At 53.0% G+C, this 15,488-nt stretch overlaps 1 protein-coding gene across 6 annotated transcripts in view; it reads left to right on the forward strand.

Annotated features, from left to right (window-relative positions):
- RAP1GAP2 (RAP1 GTPase activating protein 2) overlaps positions 1-15,488 on the forward strand; it is a 211,284-nt gene that overhangs the window by 13,801 nt on the left and 181,995 nt on the right. Inside the window, exon 1 of one of the 6 annotated variants that reach the window (XM_021067644.1) lies at positions 17-32. The exons of the other annotated variants lie outside the window; for them this stretch is intronic. The gene's annotated coding sequence lies outside the window, so the exon portion shown is untranslated. Of the gene's footprint in view, positions 1-16; positions 33-15,488 lie in introns of those variants that run through there. 6 annotated transcript variants of the gene reach the window in all.

Genomic DNA, 15,488 nt, shown 5'->3' on the forward strand with positions numbered 1-15,488 from the left:
GTCTCTGGCTAGAGAAGCTGACTGAGATGGAGGTGAGGTGGGGTGTTTACAGGTGGCAGTGAAAGGAAAAAGCCAGGACCCGCAGGAGAACCCGGTAGCTAGGCTGGGTCGGATGGTTTTTTTTTTTCCCCAAAGGGCAGAAACCCCACCCCATCCTCACTCCAACCTATGCCTGCTGCCGGGAGGGAAGCTAGGATTGTGGGGTGCTGTCTGAGAGGCCTTTTTTGGACCTTTGGGGCAGGGCCAGCCTTCAGCCTGATGCTCATTTCTGGAGGCCCTTCGTGGACGAGTGTGGGGGTGCCTGTACTGGGTGGAGGTCCAGGGTATGCTGGGTTCTGGACCTGGGAGCTGGTTGAGGGGAACATCCTTCTTTCTCCTCTTCTGTTTTCTATAGCTCCTCTACACCCTTCTTAACAAACCAAAGGGCATTTATATGCAAGTGGGGTTTGGGCTCTGAATGCCAGGATCTGCCTCTGTTGAGTGGTCCCCATCAGAGCAGACTGCCTGGGGAATAATAGGGTTGTCCCGGGCTGGGTGCCAGGGCTCTCTGGTTCTTTTCAGGCTTTGTGACCCTGTGACCGTCCCCTTAGTCCTTTAAGCCCTACGGGCCTCAGTTTCCCATGGAGAGGGGAGAAGGCACCCCCCTTCTTCCTGCTGCAGGGTGAGGATTAAGCAGAGGGCTCCAACGGCTGCCTGAGGCTGGGAGGCTGGGAGTGACTCAGGGCGTGTGAGGTCCCCAGCAGTAATTTTCCCCAGGAAAAGTCCCAGCACATCTCTGAGACTTGGGCAGGAGTTTGGGAAAGCTCTCCTCTCACCTCCAAGCAGGTGTGTTGGATTTTATGAGTCCAGGAGTGGGGCAGGTTGGGTGTCTGCTAAATCTGGCTGCTCAGGCTTCCAGAAGCGACTTCAGGTCCCCTGTCCTTTCTAAGATGTTGAAGAGTGGGGGTTGGGCAGGCTGTGGGGGGATTGGATAGGATGTGGGATGTGGAGTCACCCCATTTCTGGGCAGAGGCAGATGCTACAGTTGGGGAGGGCCAGGGCTAGGACTTCCACTTGGCCTGTTCAAGTCAATTTGACCCTCCTGCTGTGGTTCCCACCCCCTCTTCTCCCTCTTTCCCGTGACTCTGTCTGGGTCACGTGTGGCTGAGCCCCTGTGGTTCATAATGACTTGAACCAGCCTTGAGGGAAGGGGACCTTGGCATGGATGGTGGTGGCAGCAGCAGAGTGCAGTGGTCAAGCACGAAGGCTCTGTGGTCCCCAGACCTGGGTTAAATCCCAGCTCTACCACTTAATCGCCTTGTCTCCACCTGTGTTCTCCCAAAGCAGAACCCCAGAGGTTTCCTTGGGATGTGGCCTCTGGGAACAAGGGTGGGGGCAGGGGCTATCAAGGAGAGAAAAAAATTGTCGCAAGGAGGCATTCTTGGTAATGCTCCCACCGCTCTGTCCTGGGAGGTCCCCCAAGGAGCCTTGCAGTATGTGTTTCAGAATGGCCCTGTTGGGGAGAGAAACGGGCAAATGTTCTATTCTGTCCGTGGACGTTAACTCCCACGTGCTTCCAGGCATGGGTGTCCCACGCTGCAGCTTCAAAGAAGGTCCCACTGGGTCCTCCGTGAAGCATGGCCCCGTGGCACCACAAACCTGTTGCTCGAAGCCTGCAGGGAACCAGTTGTTGTAGAAGTGGCTGGAGGAAGAAGTGGGGTCAGGAGAGTTGGAAATACACACTGATGTGTCTGACACCGCATGACCTTGGGCAAATTGCCTGTCCTCTCTGCGCCTCAGTTTCCTTATCTGGGGGTTGTGGAAATTAAATAAGGTATTTACTAGATTTTTGAACGTGTCGATGGGTCCAGAGCGGGGGCCCCATGAATGGGGTGTTTCAGTGTATTTGGGAGACCAACACATTCATTTACTTAAGTGGAGGAGGAGGCTGGATTAGGTGACCTCGAAGGATCTCCTTCTTGGTCAGAGAATTTGGGGCTCAGGGGCCAGACACCTGACCTGGTCAGTTCCTCCTGGAGTTGTGGCCATATTTCCAGACTCTCTGAATGGTTCTGCTTCACAGTCTATGAAGTGGAGGCAACAGTGCCCTGCCCCTGAGCTGGCTGCTCAAATGTGCCTTTCCCTGGGTTCTGTCCCTTGGAGGACATGGGAGCCCGGTGGATGGGCAGAGGTGGGGAGGGGAGCAAGCAGCCAAGAAGCAGGTGCTTGAAGGAGGAGTCATGGGAGGGTGAATGCTGGCGTTTGGAGCTGGCAGATGGTCGTGGGCACTGGTCTGGGCCACAGTCAGTGGGGAGGACAGGGCAGGGGGTGTGGAGGAGGAGGGCGAGAGAAAACAGAGAACAGGAAGGGAGGGGAGAGCGGGTTTGCAGTGTGGACCAGAATGAAGGAGGACCCAGGGCTTGGGGCGAGTTGGGCAGCCTTGGTGCCCAGGGAGTGGGTGTATCTGGAGTGGCAGGGAGAGGCTGCGCCTGTGGGAGAGTGATGGGCTGGTGTGAGGGAAGGGACGGCACTGGTGGAGGATTAGTTGGGGATCCTTGGGCATAAACCAGGGCAGGCATCAGATCAGAGGACAGCACCTATAAGCCTCCTCCTTTTCCTTTTTCCCAGTGCATCTACCTGCCCCTCCTGGGCCACCACCCACTCTGGCAGGTGAGGTGCTGTCTGCAAACACTTGGGTCCCATCCAGTGTCACGACTGCAGAAGGCAAGGATGTGCCTCTGCCAAGACCTGTTGCCATGGTGACCCTTGTCTTCCCATCCTCTCCCACCTCTGAGCAACGTGCCCTCCCTGCGGGGAAGGTGTATAGTGGGGAAGATGTCTAGTTGCCTCTTGCTTGGGCAGGGGCAGCTCGGGCTGGCAACACGAAGGTCAGGGTGTCCATCCCTCTGCCTTCAGGCAAAGTCACACCCAGCCTAGGCTGGGCAAGTACAGCAGCTACTACCTTCACTGACAGTCATTTAAAGACTCCTCTGACCTCTGCAATTTGTAATGCCAGCCTGTCTATCTCCTTCTCCCCCTTTTTTTCCCTTTTTCAGCCGCACCGTGGCATATGGAAGTTCCTGGGCCAGGGATCGAATCCTAGCCACATCTATGACCTATGCTACAGCAACCCCAGATCATTAACCCACTGCACCCCAGTGGGAACTCCCAGCTCCTCCCCCCTTTTTTCCCACTTCCGTATATTTTATTTTTTTAATTTCATGATTTAAATTTTTTCCATTATAGTTGGTTTGCCGTGTTCTGTCCTCCCCCCCCCCTTTTTTTTTGTTGTTGTTGTTGTTGCTGTTATTGTTGCTATTTCTTGGGCCGCTCCTGCGGCATATGGAGGTTCCCAGGCTAGGGGTTGAATCGGAGCTGCAGCCACCGGCCTACGCCAGAGCCACAGCAACGCGGGATCCGAGCCGGGTCTGCAACCTACACCACAGCTCACGGCAACGCCGGATCATTAACCCACTGAGCAAGGGCAGGGACCGAACCCGCAACCTCATGGTTCCTAGTCGGATTCGTTAACCACTGCGCCACGACGGGAACTCCCTGTCCTCCCCCTTTAAAGAGCCAGATGACCACTCTCTTCTTGCTCACACTTCTTCCAATGGTTCAGTGCTTCTCTAGTGGGAAGTTCTACATCATGTCTGATCTCAGTCTGCCATGCTGCACTTTTTTTTTTTTTAAACTCTCTTTGCCACAACCTTTCACAGACTTCCAGATAAGTTATAAGGAGATTCTGCTTTACCTGCTCAAGATGCAAAGTGGCTTTTGGGGCTCCCAAGGCAGGTGGGACACCAAGGCAAGGATTGTGCTCTCAGGAACCTGGCCTGAGACTTGGCTTGGGTTCTGGACTTGTAGCTTGCTCTCAGGGCCAGCTGGTATCCCACCCGCTTCCCTAGTTCAGATCCAGGGCTGTCAGCCTCCTTCCTGGATCATGCTGGGTGTGCTGGCTGGGCCCTGCCAGGTCTGGGTTAGCAGATGGCCTCAAGCATGGGCACCTGGGGGACCCTGCCAGTAAGATGAATGGTAGTGAGCAAGAGCTGGATGGGCACAGAGAGGTACACCTGTTTGTGTATGCACATGTGTTCGTGGAGGGCGTATTGCTGGATCCATGTGTCTGCGCATTTCTGTGTGGTTACCTGTGGTCCTTTGATGTCTCTGTGGGCTTTCGTGTGTGCTCTGGCTTATCTGTGTTCTTTTCTCTGGGTATGTGTGTTGGCCACCCACCGAGCCCTCTTCAGGGTCCTTGAGGGTGTGCCGGTCTGATGGCAGGTGGTATTTTATCCAGCAGGATTTCCTGGCCCCCTGAGGTGCCTGGGTCTTCTGCCCTGCCCAGCTCTGCCCTCTCTCAGGATTCCTCCCTCTGCCTTAAGAACGTTGCTTCTCCTCCCCTGGCAGTGTGGGTGCCTGTGCTGTTTGGGTGGGGCCTGGGGAGCGACAACCAGTTCAATCTCCTGCCCCATCCTTCGAGCTCTGAGCCGAGGGTGACGGGTGGGTGAGCCCTGGGTGGAGGAGATGAGTCAGGATGGCTGCAGCGCGTGGGCGGAAGCCAGACTGTGTGTCAACATCTCCAGGGAGGTGCGTTCCCCCATCGTCCGTGACTTGGGCACCGGTGCAGCAGTGGGAGGGCTCCTTAACCCCCCCATATCCATAGTCTCTTCCCTCATAGCCATGCCTGGCCCAGTTTCTGATGGGAGAGCAGCATGCTGTCTGGAGCTCCAGGCATCCCACTGGCAGCCTTGGCCTCAGCATAATCATTTAAAGTTATGGAAAAAAAAAATTATGGCGCTCTTCCTGTGCCAGACCCTGGACTCACACGATACATGTATTAGCTCACTGGATCCTCAGAATAATCCTACGAGGTGGATTCTGAAAGCATCTCCGACTTGTGAGGAAGTAGAGGCTCAGAGAGGCTGGCTCACTTCCACAAGGTCATCCAGCTAAAAATTAGTGGAGCCCGGAGTCCTGTTTGCTCTTGACACTTGCTGCTGCTCCCTCCACTCTTCACAAAGTTGGATCCATCTCATCTTTACAGTTCCCCCTTCAGAGAGGCCGACTCGGATGATCTTGTCTAAATAGGGCTCCCCACCCCCTCAGTCTCCCCTTCCTATCACTCTATTGTAAATACTTGTGCAGCGTGGATTATCCCTCTCTCCTCCTCCACCTCCCCATTCCCTAGTTCCCCCAGCAGGGATTTGTCTGTCTTGGTCACTGAACTATCCTCAGCACTAGCAGAGCGCCTGACACACCGTAGGGATGTAACCGGCACGTGATGGATGGATGAAGGTAGGTCTGCCTGCAGACCCAAGCCCCCTACCCCTCCTCTACACCATCTCTCATGGCAGGGGCTGCCGCAGGGTGGCCAGGAGCACAGCTCTGGAGGCAGCTCGCTTGGTTCACTGTTCTGGTTATCTGATGCTGCACAATAAACCACCCAGCTTATGGCCTGAAACAGTGATGTTTATTTTGCTCAGGAATCTGCAGTTTGGGCGGGGCTTGTGGGGATTCTTGGATCTGCTCTGCCATTGTCTCCTGGGGTGGCTCAAAGTCTAGACGATGGAATTACCTGAAGATTCAATCGGTCATAGGTCTGGCGGCTCAAGAAAAGGCAAAAAGACAAAAAAAAAAAAAAAAAGGATCCACATGGATCCAAGAGGAGGGAACATATGCTCCGCTGCTTGAATGGAGGGATGTTAGTGTCACGTGGTGAGAAGCGCATGTGGGATGGGGGGTATATTGTGGGGTGGTGGGGCTTTGGAAAGTATAGTCTACCACAGACACTTTTTTTTTTTCCCGGCCACACCCACAGCATGCAGAAATTCCCAGGCCAGAGCCTGAACCTGCATCACAGCAGTGACAAGGCCGGATCCTTAACCATTAGGCCCCAGGGAAGTCCAGCTGTTATTCTTTATTTTTTTATTTTTTATTTTTTGTCTTTTTGCCATTTTCTTGGGCCACTCCTGCGGCATATGGAGGTTCCCAGGCTAGGGGTCGAATCGGAGCTGTCGCCACCAGCCTACGCCAGAGCCACAGCAACGCAGGATCCGAGCCGCGTCTGCGACCTACACCACAGCCCACGGCAACGCCGGATCCTTAACCCACTGAGCAAGGGCAGGGATCGAACCCGTAACCTCATGGTTCCTAGTCGGATTCGTTAACCACTTCGCCCCGACGGGAACTCCCAGCCGTTATTCTTTATAGATGAACAAAGTAAGGTGGAGGGAGTTTACGAGATTTCCGCACAGGTACATTTAACTTCAGAATAAGGGCTGGAACGCATGTATTCTGACAGCGGGTGGTTGTTGCTCATCTCCTGCCATGCGGAGAATTCCTCCAGCCCTCAATCGCTTTTGTCAGGGAGCAATATGGCTGCCATCCTAGAAACGCAAGCAAGGAGATGCCCCCTTTCCCTCCTTGCACTACTCAAACTAGCCCATAGAGGGCGCTGATGCCCGCCTTCTTGTCGGTCTGGCGCAGGAAGCTTCGGGTGAGGCTCTGCAGAGGTCCTGGGAGGGTTGGGCGTGACCAGCTGAATGGCGAAGAGTAAGAGCTGGCTTCGTGATCTCCTTTAGTGAGAATCGTCCTCAGAAAGGTCCCAGTGCCCAAGCTTTCCACACAGATAACTCCAGGGCCACCAAAGATAGTGGGAGTAGTGTAGTGGATTTCATTCCAATGTTTCTCACTGGCTTAGACTCATCTGGGGAGTTTGTTAAAGATACAGATTCCGGAGTTCCCGTTGTGGCTCAGTGGTTAACGAATCCGACTCGGAACCATGAGGTTGCGGGTTCGATCCCTGGCCTTGCTCAGTGGGTTAAGGATCCAGTGTTGCCGTGAGCTGTGGTGGAGGTTGCAGATGCGGCTTAGATCCCGTGCTGCTGTGGCTCTGGTGTAGGCTGGTGGCTACAGCTCCAATTAGACCCCTGGCCTGGGAATCTCCATATGCCGCGGGAGCGGCCCTAGAAAAGGCAAAAAGACAAAAGACAAAAAAGATGCAGATTCCTTGGCCCCACCCCAGAACAATGGGATCCAAATTTTAGCAGTCCCATTGCCCAACTGGTCTGTAGGTCTGTGCCAGGGATCACTCTGAAAGCTTAACACACATATATTAACTCATTTACCCCTTCCAATAGCACTGTGAGGCAGTTACTATTAGCATCCCCGTTTTATTTTATTAAAAATTATTTTTATTTTTTACTTTTAATCTTTTAAGGGCCACACCCACGGCATATGGAGTTTCCCAGGCTAGGGGTCAAGTCGGAGCTACAGCTGCCGGCCTACACCGCAGCCACAGCAACGTGGGATCTGAGCCGCATCTGGGATCTACAGCACAGCTCACGGCAACGCCAGATCCTTAACCCACTGAGGAAGGCTGGGGATCGAACCTGCGTCCTCATGATTACTAGTCGGGTTCCTTGGATACTACTTGGGTTCTTTGGATACTAGTCGGGTTTCAGTGAACAAGACAGAGCCATGATGGGAACTCCTGCAGTCAGATTCTTAACCCACTGCACTATGGCGTGAATTCCTAAAATGTCATTCTTTTTTATGGCTAAGTAGTATTCCATTGTGTGTGTGTGTGTGTGTGTGTGTGTGTGTGTGTGTGTGTGTACTACATCTTTATTCATCTGTTGATGGACACAGGCATTCCAATACTTTTTTTTTATTTTTATTTTTTTATGAGAGGAGGAGCCAATGTAATGGCTAGTCTTTATTGGAAAGAAGAAACTTTACAGCGCCCTTGAGTGAGTGAGTGCAGGGGCTCGGTGGGCCAGCTGGGGCAACAGCTTGTAATGGGCTCCACAGCTAGGACATCGCTGGGTCTCACCTTGGTGTACCCAGAACCAGATGACGGCCCTGTTGTCGTCTTCACAGATGCAGCCCACTATCTGCTTGTTGGGGATGGAGGGAGACTAAATGAGGGTCTTCCTTGGTACGTGAGGCTGCCTTTGGGGCAAGCATATTGTATGGGTCCCGTCCCTTGCGGGCGGCCGTCCTGACATCCCTCTCCAGCCCGTGTCAGTAGGAACGCCGCCTCCAAATGCCACAGAGCGCTCCACGGCGGCCAGTCCTCCAGCTCTGTGGAGTAGCCTTGAAGCCCTCATGCTCACTACAGATCAGGTCTTCCAATACTTTAAATCATCTCTGGATTGCATATAATACCTAATGCAGTGTAAATGGTATGTAAAGAGTTACCGGTCTGGCAAATTCAAGTTTTGGAATTTTCTGCAAAATTTTTTCCTGAATTTTTTCCATCTGGGGGTTGAACCTACAGATGTGGAACCCCTGGATACGATGGGCCCCCTGCATTTCTGCACCCTCTTTGTATTGGCTGAGACAAACTGTGCTGTTGAGAGATGTCTTTCTCTAGCCTAGGTCTTCTGGTGGTAATTTATGTCCTTCCTGGTGTTTTCTAGTTATGACAGCAATGAGCTGGAGACCCTCAAAAGTACAACTTGGCACCTATCTCTGATTTTTTCCCCTTGGGATTTCTAGGTCATGCATATTTAGAAAACCCTTTTTGGAGTTCTTTTGTGGTGCAGTGGGTTAAGGATCCAGTGTTGTCACTGTAGCGGCCTGGGTCACTGCTGTGGCTTGGGTTTGATCCCTGGCCCCAGAACCTCCATGTGCTGCAGGCGCCTTCCCCCCCCACCACCAGTAAAGAAATTAAAAAATTAAAACCCCTTTTTGGGGAGTTCCTGTTACAGTGCAGTGGAAATTAACCTGACTAGTATCCATGAGGATGCAGGTTTGCTCCCTGGCCTCGCTCAGTGGGTCTGGGATCTGGCATTGCCGTGAGCTGTGGTGTAGGTTGCAGATGAAGCTTGGATCTGGGATGGCTGTGGTTGTGGCATGGGCCAGCAGCTGTAGCTCCAATTTAACCTCTGGCCTGGGAACTTCCATATGGTTTTTGGTGTGGCCCCAAAAAGCAAGCAAGCAAACAAACAAAAAAACTTTTTTTTTTTTTTTTTGTCTTTTTGCTATTTCTTGGGCCGCTCCCGCGGCATATGGAGGTTCCCAGGCTAGGGGTCTAATCGGAGCTGTAGTCACCTGCCTACGCCAGAGCCACAGCAACGCAGGATCCGAGCCGCGTCTGCGACCTACACCACAGCTCACGGCAACGCCGGATCCTTAACCCACTGAGCAAGGGCAGGGACCGAACCCGCAACCTCATGGTTCCTAGTCGGATTTGTTAACCACTGCGCCACGACGGGAACTCCAAAAAACCTTTTTATTGAAGCATAATAATAATACATAGCTGCGCACAGGTTTTAAGTGTGCAGGTTGATGTATTTCCACAAACTCGACATTCCCGTGTGAAACCAACACCCAGATCCCCATAGCGGCTGTGATCTGCACTGTAGAAGTCCCTTGGCATGTGTGTAAGGATTCTGATGTGTACTGTCAGATTTCCTCCAGCAAAGTGGTATATTGATCTCCTTGGAGTTTTCTTTTCTTTTTTTTTCTTTTTTTTGGCTGCACTTGTGGCATGCGGAAGTTCCCTGGCCAGGGATCGAACCCACACTGAAGCAGTGATAACACCGAGTATTTAACTGTTAGGCCACCAGGGAACTCCATCCTTGGAGTTTTCTTACTTAAGATTGAAAGGTAAACTCTTTGCTTAAAAGCAGGGTGGATGGAAGACCCATGTGGAGTCAGACACTGAAAGAGAGAGACCTGGGTTCTCCCTTTTTAGGGCAAAACACACCTTCAGGGTAGAAGAGGTGATCTCAGGCCTGGGATCAGCAGCTAGTTCCAGCTCTAAATAGTTTAAGAAGGTTTTAAAGAAATGAGCTTTCGGGGAGTTCTCGTTGTGGCTCAGTGGTTAACAAATCTGACTAGGAACCATGAGGTTGCAGGTTCGATCCCTGGCCTTGCTCAGGGGCTTAACGATCCGGCGTTGCCGTGAGCTGTGGTGTAGGTGGCAGATGTGGCTCGGATCTGGTGTTGCTGTGGCTGTGGTGTAGGCCGGTGGCTACAGCTCCGATTAGACCCCTAGCCTGGGAACCTCCATATGCCGTGGGAGCGGCCCTAGAAAAGGCAAAAAGACAAAAAAAGAAATGAGCTTTTGTAGCTTCCTTCTTTCTGCTCTTCTTTTCTTTCTTTTTTCTTTTTTCTTTTTAGGGCCATGCTGTCAGTGTATGGAGGTTCCCAGGCTAGGGGTCCAATCGGAGCTACAGCTGCCAGCCTATACCACAGCCACAGCACTCAGCATCTGAGCTGCATCTGGGACCTACACCACAGCTCACGGCCACTCCAGATCCTTAACCCACTGAGTGAGGCCAGGGATTGAACCCGCAACCTCATGGTTCCTAATTGGATTCCTTTCCCCTACGCCACGATGGGAACTCCTTCCTGCTCTTCTTTATCTTCTTTCTTCTTCTTCACAACCCATCTTTTTTTTTTTTTAACACCTTTTCTTTAAATTATACCATGTTCTCAGTTAAAAAAAAAAAAAATCAAGCGGCACAGGAGGACATAAAGTGGAAAGTTTCTTCCCCTCAGATTTGCAGTTCCAAGCCCATTCTTCAGAGGTTACCAGTCTTGGACAATTGCTTCTGTTTTCTTCCAGAAACTCTCTAGGCATATATAAGAATTTACATATTTATTTAAACTAATAGGATCCTGTTATATGAGCTGTTCAGGGTGTCTTTTTTCTTTTTTTTTTTATGGCCGAACCTGTGACACACAGAGGTTCCCAGGCCAGGGGTCAAATCAGAGCCACAGCTGCCAGCCTACACCCCAGCCACCTCAATGTGGAATCCGAGCCATGTCTGCGACCTACACCCCAGCTCACAGCAACGCCAGATCCTTAACCCACTGAGTGAGGCCAGGGATCGAACCCGCAACCTCATGGATACTAGTTGGGTTCGTAACCTGCTGAGTGCCAGTGGGAACTCTCTGTGCACTTAAAATTTTGATTAATGTTGCCAAATATTTGTGCACTAATGGTGGGCTGCCTGTCTCCTTACATTCTCACATCATTATCAAGTTTTGTTTTTTTTTTTTTGTCTTTTTGCTATTTCTTTGGGCCGCTTCCTGTGGCATATGGAGGTTCCCAGGCTAGGGGTCTAATCGGAGCTGTTGCCACCAGCCTAGGCCAGAGCCACAGCAATGTGGGATCCGAGCCGCATCTGCAACCTACACCACAGCTCACGGCAACGCCGGATCGTTAACCCACTGAGCAAGGGCAGGGACCGAACCTGCAACCTCATGGTTCCTAGTCAGATTCGTTAACCACTGAGCCACGACGGGAACTCCAAGTTTTTTTTTTTTTTTTTTTTTTAACTCTTCCTATTTGGTGGGTAAAAATTATACCTTATTATTAGTTAAAAATAATTTAAAATCATGGTACATGATGTCGCTTCTTTGGCCCACAACCGTGAATTGCCAGGAGGTCTCTTGGTAGACTGGCGTTGCTGAACAAATCAGAGTAAATTGTGCAATCATTGCATGTTGGGGTCCTGCTCTTGGAACCGTTTTCATAAGCACTTCTCTTGCAATTTTTTGGGTCATCGTCTTGCTTTTCAGCACTTGTGCAATGGGAAATTCAGTCTGGCCCTTGAGACAGTGTGAGGGGGAAGTGATGAGGACTCTGTAAATCAAGATGCGGATGTTAGATGTCATTTTAGCTCCATCCCAAGGTGTGGGTTCCCAACTGAGGTGGGTCCGCTGGTTGTGAATGCCACGGCGCCCTGTTTTCCCGGAGATCCTAGTGTCCTTCTCTGCCCCTGTGCTTTGTCCTCCACGGGTCATAAAGGAAGCAGAGGCCAATCTAGCCTCCCCATTGAGGCAAGGTCAATGGAAGCCTCCAAAGACAGGTGACCCACTCCAGGTGATCCAGTGGTGGAACTGGGAGGAGAGCTGAACCCTATGGGGTGGGTACTGATGCCAGTTCACGCAGTCTGGACTGGGGGAGGACCTAGGCTGAATGATCTAGCGCCCGAGTCTCTCAGCATCTGTTTCCTGAGTTTCCTGTAACTGCCTCCTCCCCACGCCTGGGGAAGGAGCTTGTCTTGTCTTTCAGCTCCCATTGGCGGCTATGAGGACAGAGCTGCCCAAGTTGAGGAAACCACACTGACTGTTCCCTCCCTGCTACCCCCAAGGGTCTGCAGACACGATGGAGGGGTGCTGGCAGGGGCCTGGGCTGCCTCTCCTCCCCTGATCCCAAGCAGCTTTCTCGGCTCCACGTTCCTCTAGAGCCCAAAGAACTGATTGGGTTCCCTGGAGCGCTCTGTCCCAGGTTGGGGCTCTGGCTGGGTCTTACCCCCTCAGCTGGGCCAGAAACACCCACAGGCCTCCACCAGGGAAGTCAGGGCCTTGTGACGGGGTGACCCAAAGTGGGCCCTTCCTCTGTGGAAGGGCGAGGAGCAACCTCAGGAGAGAAGGAGCCCATCTGGCCACGTGTTGGGAGGACTTGGGCAGCTGCTCTTTCCTGCTTTGTCATTGCTCTTTCCTGGCTGCTGAGCTGGGCTTTGCTTTCAGGGCCTTAGTTTCCCTATCTGTAAAATGTGCCTTGAATCAGCTTAGCATTTCGGTAGGTTCCAGAGTCCTGGGGGCAGGTTTGATCTGATGCTACAGATCATTGTGCAGCACGACGACTGGGAACTTGGGCTCCGGAGGTAGAGCGAGCTCTGCCACCATCAGGCTGGATAAATTTCGTCATGTTCCTTAACCTCTCTGTGCCCCCCATGACCCCATCTGTAAAATGGGCCTAACGTTGTGCCGTCTCAGGGGCGGCTGTGAGATGGAAAGGTCAGCGCTGGCCCGTAGTCAGCTCCCAGATCCAGGTCCCCCTGTCCCTGTAATTTGTCCTCATTTCCACCCTGAGTGCCAGCGAGCTGAGTCAGCCCACGTCTGGGAGGAAGCCGGGCTGCTCTTGTTGGGGCAGGGGGCTGGGCCTGGCACACAGAATGCTTCTCTTTTTTTCTCTTGACTCACAGTCCTTCCCAGAGCGCCATGGGCCCTTTGCTGCCCACCACCACCCAGAAGAAGAACCGAGGGGTCAGAGCAAGGGTGACGGGAGGCTGAGCAGGACGGAGGGAGGGGGCGGAATCATTCTAGGTAACAACTACAACAGCTCCAGTAACGATGTGGAGGCCCTGTGCTGTTTTACATTCATCGATAATCTTGCAAAGTTGGTGGCGGCCCCCTCCTATTACGGAGGAGGAAACTGAAGCCTGGAGAGGTTAGGTGAGTTGCTGGAGGTCACACAGCTCTAAAGCTTGGAGCCTGAGCCCTGAGGATAGGAGAGTGGATGTGGCTCTGGAATGGCTCTTACCTCCCTCCAGAGCTTACGGGGTAAAATGAAAAGCCATCTGGGAACTTCCCTTCTTCCTCTCCTGGCCCCTCACTCTGGGGGGCAAGGAGGGCATGGATCTTTCCCCAAGTTCAAGGAAGTCCCAGGATACTGTGAGTTCTGTGCCCCTCCCTGGTGATGCCGCCAGGCCATTGCTGCTCTTTGGCCCGGTGTTTGAATCCCAGGACCCTGTGTCTTTTGTGGCTGCTGTGGAAGTGGCCAGAACCCCAGGTGGGAGAATCCAGCCTGGTCTTGACATGCTCCTCCCTGCCTGGTCCTTGGGCCACCCGTCTGACCTTCAGATGCTGGGGCCTGGGCCTGCGAACCCTTGGCCCAGGGGGCCTCCTACCTAGATGTTTACCTGGGCGTCTCTGCAGACTGTGAGGGCCTGCGTGAGAGCACCTCCCAGCTGTGTCTCCCTAGAATACGCCGAGGATGACTCACGCACACACGGTCCCCGTGTGTACAGATGAGAGCAGAGAAGATGGGAGGTCAGAAGCGCCCAAGCTGGCTGTGACCGAAACCCCCTCTCCTTCCCCACACAGAAGCAGGTCGGAGGTTAGGCTCCAACTATGGGCTTCCGGGGAACTCCCTCTAACTGATACAAAAGTAAGTGCTTTGCAAAAGGAATTTTGTTATTAGGAACCCACGTGATGGCCCGGCCAAGGCCATGAGCTGCGTCTGGCTTACCCTGGCGCTTTCTGCCCCTGAGAAGGTGTCACTTCTGCGAGGGAGCAGGCCCAGTGGTCGAGGGCTGTTTTCACCTTTCCTCTTTCACTCATCAAGCTCTTTATCTTTTTATCTTTTTATTTTTTTTAAGTTTTGTGGCCATGCCTGTGGCGTGTGGAAGTTTCTGGACCAGGGATTGAACCCACACCAAGCAGTGACCCAAGCTGCTGCAGTGCAATGCTGGATCCTTAACCACTAGACCAACAGGGAACTCCCAAGCTCTTTGTCTTAATTGGGACCTTCTCAGTGGAGAGTGAGAGAAATCCAACTTCTGTTGGCTTTAGGAATAAAGGGATTTTTTTTTTTTTTTTGTCTTCTTAGGGCTGCACCCACAGCATATGGAAGTTCCTAGGCTAGAGGTGAATCGGAGCTGTAGCTGCTGGCCTACACCACTGCCTCAGCGACACAGGATCTGAGCCATGTATACGACCTACACCACAGCTCACAGCAACACTGGATCCTTAACCCACTGAGTGAAGCCAGGGATTGAACCTGCATCCTCATGTGCCCTAGTCGGGTTCGTTACTGCTGAGCCACGATGGGAACTCCAGGAATAAGGGATCTCTTACCGGCTCTTACGTACCTAGAGGTTGATCTGGCTCCGATGATGTTGCAGGGAACCTGATCTTTCTCATGTTCCCCGTCTCTGTCATTTCTCTCTCCTGCTTCCCTCTGCTCTCTGCAGCCCCAGGCTTCCATCCTGTGGTTCAGCAACCCCAGGGGTGGGGGAAGCATTCTGGGAATGAGTCCTGTTGGTGCACGTGGGTCTCCTGCTCACTCCTGCACCAGCCACTGCAGCCAGCGGGGGAAGCCCCGCTTGGTCAGGCCTGGCCAGGTGCCCCCTCGCCCCCAGGAACAGATGGAGCACAGAGCTGGTTTGCTCGGAGGGAGGCCAAAAGGATGCAGGGTAGGCAGGCCCCAAGGTATCCACAGTACCTGTTGAGCATCTCCTGGCTGTGGGGTGGGCGCAGCGGGAGTGAGAGGTCTGAGTGTGGAGGGGATGTCGGGTGGGAAGCCAGTGGTCTATGCAACCCTAGAGGGTGAACCACACGGGCCTTCCTTTCCTGGTGAAGGTGGGCCTGAACCAGGGACTACCAGGCTCCTGCTGAGTGGCCAGTTGCCGTGGAGCAAAGACCCCACACCCGCCACACCCAGCCCTGAACTAGGCCAGGACCCTGTGCCACTCCCCTAGGGCGTGAGGCTGCTAAGGAAACAAAATAAAAGTGCCTGTGCCTTTTGTCCACGATCTGGGGATCTGACTCCCAGCTCCGGGGAAGGTGGGCCAGTGCGAAAGGCCAATGGTGGCCGCTTCTCCACTGTCTGCTGGGACTGGGGGCCTGGCACCCCATCTGTGACCCCTACCCTAGGTTGTGTAGTGTATGTGCCACACCTTTGTATGGGGCCTCTTTAGTGAGTGCCTCTTGTGTACCGGGCATGGTCAGCCCTCGTGCAGACAGAGGTCGGGACCAGCCTG

This window comes from Sus scrofa, chromosome 12 (genome assembly GCF_000003025.6).
Source record: "Sus scrofa isolate TJ Tabasco breed Duroc chromosome 12, Sscrofa11.1, whole genome shotgun sequence".
In the NCBI taxonomy this organism is placed as follows: Eukaryota; Metazoa; Chordata; class Mammalia; order Artiodactyla; family Suidae; genus Sus; species Sus scrofa.